Raw genomic sequence first — 6,378 nt, 5'->3', positions numbered from 1 at the left:
TTTTCTGCTGGTGAAGCCACATTGTTGTGGATAGATAAGTGCAGTGACAGGTAGGTCGGATAGGACGGTCAACGACAGCACAGGAATCCGTGCTTGTCATTGGACGTTTGACACTTCCTGATACACCAACGTCCAACCAAACACCGGCATTGAACATAGGGCACCACCCCCGAACCCTGGCCGTAAGCGGCTTTCACTCCCTAATAAACATAAGTGCTTTTCACTGGATGAGAGGTAGAGGCTAGAGAGGTAGGCCTCTGTTGTGTGCAGATTAAAAATATAAACGGTTTTATTTTAGTGGGTGAGTTAATACTGTGGGGGTGGTCTTTTTGCCCGAGATGCTGATGGCTATATCGGTCCTCTAATACAGGACTATTAAAGGCCCAGTGCATTACTTTGGTGAAAAAATATACTGTAGTTTTAAAAAGTATTATAATTTATTTGATTATTATTCCGATTTTACAGGGGTGCTGCAGCACCCTCAGCACCCCTACTTCCCGCAGCTATGCCCGCTCATTTGAAAGGAACAATTGAGTAGATCTGCAAAAAGACCTATGATAAGACATTCCCATTTATCTGTTCAGAAACAACCATGGTTGAGTTTATTGAACAAGCAATTTATCATTATAAAATATAGAACATGTTTTATGATAAGAAATGACATGCCCTAAACATATTGCTATACAGTAACTCATCTGTTGCATCATTGTAACAAAGAGAGTCACACACAGAGAATACATCAATGTTAATTTGAGGAACGTGTTTTCCTTTTCAGACAATACTGTTGTTCCTTTATTAACCAAGACAATACTGGCTTTGTCCCAAATGGCACCCTATTCCCTAATGGCATTTGTCAGAAGTTATGCACCATAAAGAGAATATGGTGCAATTTAGGACACAAACACTGTCTTCCTATAACCCTCAGAGAGGAGGCACATTTAGGGCATGGTCATTTAGGGCATGGCCATTTAGGGCATGGTCATTTAGGGCATGGTCATTTAGGGCATGGTCATTCAGGGCATGGTCATTCGGGGCATGGTCATTTGGGGCATGGTCATTTAGGGCATGGTCATTTAGGGCATGGTCATCATTTGGGGCATGGTCATTTAGGGCATGGTCATTTAGGGCATGGTCATTTGGGGCATGGTCATTTAGGGCATGGTCATTTAGGGCATGGTCATTTAGGGCATGGTCATTTAGGGCATGGTCATCATTTGGGGCATGGTCATTTAGGGCATGGTAATTTGGGGCATGGTCATTTAGGGCATGGTCATTCAGGGCATGGACATTTAGGGCATGGTCATTTGGGGCATGGTCATTTAGGGCATGGTCATTTAGGGCATGGTCATTTAGGGCATGGTCATCATTTGGGGCATGGTCATTTGGGGCATGGTCATTTGGGGCATGGTCATTTGGGGCATGGTCATTTAGGGCATGGTCATTTAGGGCATGGACATTTAGGGCATGGTCGAGAAATTTGACAGGGCCCTTTTACTCCACAAACACAGATATTGTAACTAAGATCCTACTGGAAGATGAAAGGTTTACATCAAACACTGTCTGTGGTGTGACAGTGCAAACAAACTGACTCCAATAATTCTATGACTAGGCCTATATGCCATTGTTATTGCAGCCGTTATGACAGTGATACAAAACCGACAAAGCAGAGAAGATGATAAGCAAAAGGGTAATAAACAGCTCCACGATTTCCCCTGGTTGAGTTATAGTTGATAGCAGACAGTCAACTGACTTCTGCTTTTCAGGAGAATGAACCAGAACCAAACACCCGTCACAAAGTGTCTCTAGAAGGGATACAGTTTGTCAAATTGAGGCTAAAATATCTATTATTTTTTTTGCATTTTAGCTCACCCTAACCCTAAATATTTTTCTAACCGTAACCTAATTTTTACATTGGTTGTATCCCTTCTGTACAAAACTTGTCTCAAAGCCTGAAGTCAAATCTGTGGTGCCAGAATGCAGAGTAGCCACTAGATGGCGGTGTGGGTTCACATATATTCTCCTTCAGTCTAATCCTGCCTCCCAACGTAAAAACCTGACATTCAGGGTACTCAATCCCCATTTCAAAACAGGCAATAACCGGAATATATTGTAACGAAACAAGGCTTGTTCCAAGAATGAAAGTAGTGCGACTCATCCGTCCTATTCAATCTCCCTCCCCACCCCTGTGCTTGTGTATGCATGTGTGTTTGTCTGGCTGTCTCATCCTGCTAGGGGGCAGATCAGAGAGTTCACAGCAGGGTGCGCCATCAAGGCCACAGCCCCCAGAACAAACCAATTCACTTTCCCTCTCAGCCGACTCACAGGCTTCATTTGAGAGGCCTGTCAGAAAGCTCAGCCACTTAAGCCAGTGTTCCGCAACATGAAAGAGGATGACCGAAATAGAGGGATGGGTGGGTAAAAAAGAGAGAAAGGGAGAAAAGGGAATTAGGGAGAGAGGCGTTTGATCTACTCGTTCTGGGGCGTAGCTTGGGGGGGAGGGGTTAGGTTCACTCCGTTTATGGTCCCTTGAAATGTGTCATTCAACAAATCATTTGTATTTATTCATGTTTTTGTGTTTTTCATCTGTTTTTACCAGCAGACTTAAAGTGGAATGTGGAGAGGCAGATCATGAGGCCACAGGTCTAAACATACAAGTGAGGAATAAGTTAAAGAAAGAAGAGGGGGAAGAGGGATGAGGAGAAATAGTGAGAGGATTGACAAAGGAGAGGAGAATAGAGAAGCAAAATAAAGACAGTAGGGAGTCAAGGCAAAGGAGGGCTGAGAAAAAGAAAGAGAAAGAAGAGAGAAAAGAAAGGAATCATGAAAAGAGCAGAAGAACAGTCAGAGGAGACAGGGTGAATAGTAAGACCGATGTAGAATCTTTCAATAATTTAATCTCCTCCCTCTGTGTGTAGGTTGAGGAAGGGATGGTAGGATTGGAAGGGGGAGTGGTGGGGGGGTCAAGTGGGACCTAACAAAGGGACTCACCAGTAGTGATTAGAGATTAAGTAAAAGGAGGCTTCTCCTCCCCATGGAGATAGGCAGGCAGGGAGTTGTTTTTCTCATCACTACTCTGACCCCATACTCTGACTCTAACCACCTCTGAACCACCACCAACGTCCTCCTCTTGGACAGAGTGAGTGAGCCATCCATCATGTTATTCCTGGGGTGGGTTGCTTCCAGCCTTGCTGCCTATACTGCTGCAGATGACTCAACCACAGACACAACAACCACTGACTGACTGGCTGTGACAATAACAGTGACAATAATGCCACTGCTCTGTGCAATGACCACCAGCATATTCAACGACATTCCTCCTCAACCCTGCATACATTTGGCAGACCATTTCTTCTTGTGATAATCAACAATTGAATTTGTGCATTTTCATGTCATCTATTTGGTGACCACAACTACCATCCTTTAAAAAATCACATCCTTCCTGCTATAATTCAAAAAAATATATATATAAAAACTCCCCCTATTTGGTTGAGTGGTGCCAGGAAAATAACCTCTCCCTCAACATCAACAACATGAAGGAGTTGATTGTGGACTTAAGGAGACAGCAAAGAGAGCACGCCCCCATCCACATCGACAGGGCCTCAGTGGAGAGGGTGAAACAGCTTCAAGTTCCAACCTGAAATGGCATATCCACACAGATAGTGTGGTGAAGAAGGCACAACAATTCCTCTTCAACCTCAGGACGCATAGGAAATTTGTCTTGGTCCATCAATGCCTGGTACGGCAGTTGCACTGTCTACGACCGCAGGTCTCTCCAGAAGGGGGTGCAGTCAGCCCAACACATCACCTGCATCACAGGAAGGCCAAGAAGATTGTCAAGGACCTCTAGCAACCTGAGCTACGGCCTCTTAACCCCGTTACCATCTAGAAGGCAGAGACAGTACAGGTGCATCAAAGCTGGGACCGAGAGACTGAAAAACAGCTTTTATCTCCAGGCCACTAGCCCAGTACCCTGCCCTGAACGTAGTCACTGTCACTAGCCGGCTACCACCCGGTCCTCTGCCCTGCACCTTAGAGACTGCTGTCTTACGTGCATGGTCATGGAACACTGGTCACTTTAATAATAGAACACTGGATATTTTAATAATGGAACACTGGTCACGGTAATAATGTTTACGTACAGTTTTACTCCCTTCATATGTGTATATAATGTATTATAAACTGAGTGGTTCGTGCCCTGAATGCTGATTGGCTGACAGCCTTGGTATATCAGACCATGTACCACGGGTATGACAAAACACTTATTTTTACTTCTCTAATTGCATTGGTAACCAATTTATAATAGCAATAAGGCACACAGCTAAGACAAGGCAGGAGTGGCTTCGGGACAAGTCTCCGAATGTCCTTGATTGGCCCAGCCAGAACCCGGACATGAACCCAATCGAACATATCTGGAGAGACCTGAAAATAGCTGTGCAGAGGTCTGCAGAGAAGAATGGGAGAAACTCCCCAAATACAAGCTTGTAGCATTATACCCAAGAAGACTCGAGGCTGTAATCGCTGCAAAAGGTGCTTCAACAAAGTCTGAATTCTTATGTAAATGTGATATTTCAGTTTTTTTTATTTTATACATTTGCAGAAATGTAAAAGAAAAACTGTGTCTGCTTTGTCATTAGGGTGTATTGTGTGTAGAATGAGGGAAAAAAATACTATATACATTTTAGTATAAGGCTGTAACGTAACAAAATGTGAAAAAAGTAAAGAGGTTTGAATACTTTTTCGAATGCAGGCAATACATGCAGCATCAAAATTGTCAAGAAAACAGCTGAATTCTTTAACCCTGGGGCGCGGCTTTCAACAGGGTTGCAATCTGAACCCCGCACTCAATATTTACATCAACAAATTGGCCACTATTCTAGAAAAATCCTCAGCCTCTGGTGTTCGTCTCCACAATTCAGAGGTTAAATGCCTGCGCTTCGCAGATGACTTGTGCCTGCTGTCTCCCACAGCACATGGCCTAGAGCAGAGCTTGGACCTGCTAGAGTGGTACTGCCAGACCTGGGCTCTGGCAGAAAATCCCCAAAAGACAAAATAATGATTTTATATTGAGTACTGCAAACACTACATTTACTTAGGTTTAAAAATAAGCTTGACTTGACACCTAAATGAGGCAGTGAATGAACTCAGAGAGAAAGCATTAAGGGCATTCTACGCCATAAAAAATGTATTCAAATTGAAATTTTAACATTTGGCTAAAACTAATTGAATGTGTCATTGAACTAATTGCACTTTATGGCTACGAGGTGTAGGGTCTTTTTGCAAAACAAGCTTTTTCACCCAATGGGGCAAATACCCAAAATGAAATATTGCATGCACATTTCTGTAAGATTCTCCTACATGTCCAGAATAAAACTACACACAAGGCATGCAGGGCAGAATTAGGCCAATATCCACAAAAACTAAACAAAAAAAAAGAGCATTTAAGTTTTGGAAACATCTAAAATACATTGACCCCCTCTAACATCATTGCCAAGCCTGCATTGCCAATGCAAAGAAAAGAGTCCCCTCATCCAGGCGGCCTAAGGCTGAGTTCACAAACCTGTTCTACTAACACACAATAAACCAAATTACAACACAGTCAAAACAAAACTAGAATACATATTGGGAAACACAAGAACAAGCACAAAAGCAAAATGCACTGCTATCTGGCCCTAAATTGTAACGGCCGCTGTTGGTGGAAGAAGAGGAGGACCAATGCGCAGCGTGGTAAATGTCCATATTGATAATTGATTATCATGAACACAACACAAAACAAAATAATGAGAACGAAACAGACCTGAACGGTGAATACAAAAACACTGAACAGAACAGAATCACCCACAACTCATAGGTGAAACCAGGCTACTTAATAATCAACCCACAACTCATAGGTGAAACCAGGCTACTTAATATTCAACCCACAACTCATAGGTGAAACCAGGCTACTTAATATTCAACCCACAACTCATAGGTGAAACCAGGCTACTTAATATTCAACCCACAACTCATAGGTGAAACCAGGCTACTTAATAATCAACCCACAACTCATAGGTGAAACCAGGCTACTTAATATTCAACCCACAACTCAATAGGTGAAACCAGGCTACTTAATATTCAACCCACAACTCATAGGTGAAACCAGGCTACTTAATATTCAACCCACAACTCATAGGTGAAACCAGGCTACTTAATATTCAACCCACAACTCATAGGTGAAACCAGGCTACTTAATATTCAACCCACAACTCATAGGTGAAACCAGGCTACTTAATATTCAACCCACAACTCATAGGTGAAACCAGGCTACTTAATATCAACCCACAACTCATAGGTGAAACCAGGCTACTTAATATTCAACCCACAACTCATAGGTGAAACCAG

Source organism: Oncorhynchus keta, chromosome 9, assembly GCF_023373465.1.
Source record: "Oncorhynchus keta strain PuntledgeMale-10-30-2019 chromosome 9, Oket_V2, whole genome shotgun sequence".
In the NCBI taxonomy this organism is placed as follows: domain Eukaryota; kingdom Metazoa; phylum Chordata; class Actinopteri; order Salmoniformes; family Salmonidae; genus Oncorhynchus; species Oncorhynchus keta.
Note: the sequence above shows the minus strand (reverse complement) of the source record.